The sequence below is a fragment of the Penaeus monodon genome, chromosome 21 (assembly GCF_015228065.2).
Source record: "Penaeus monodon isolate SGIC_2016 chromosome 21, NSTDA_Pmon_1, whole genome shotgun sequence".
Taxonomy (NCBI): Eukaryota; Metazoa; Arthropoda; class Malacostraca; order Decapoda; family Penaeidae; genus Penaeus; species Penaeus monodon.
Window position 1 is genome coordinate 16,880,116 of NC_051406.1, and position 537 is coordinate 16,880,652.

Below are 537 nucleotides of genomic sequence, written 5' to 3' on the forward strand. Positions count from 1 at the left end.
CCCTTCGTGTTTTTTCCTCCTTCACAGCACTGAATACGAAACTGCGTAGTAACTTACAACAATAATATTTTTATCACATATGATTCCCGAATGTAAAAGAAAATATACGGGTTTAGTCATATCATTTGGGTACAAATTATAAGAGAAAATGAATCACTTTCCAGGGGAAACTATTCAAGAAATTGTTTTCTTCTGAAGTCTAATATAGATCATGTAAGGTATGTTTGATCACTTATATAATGCCCGTCTTCAATCTTCTTTAAACTTAACAAAGTCGATCATGTGTAATAGCAATTTTTAGTACTAAAATTTCCGATCGTTTTGATGAAAAATTTGCTAACTTCATAAGGTCATTCATTTTTTTTCTATCACGTAAAAAAAAAATCGAAATGTAAGAAATTTCCTAATTTTAGGGAGAAGAGAAAGAAGACTCGCACATATTCTAGTTTATGTAAATCTATGTTATATAAATCAGTGCGTATATTATAAGGCATAATATACGTAGGACTATATATTGTGTCTACTTTAATTAAATTA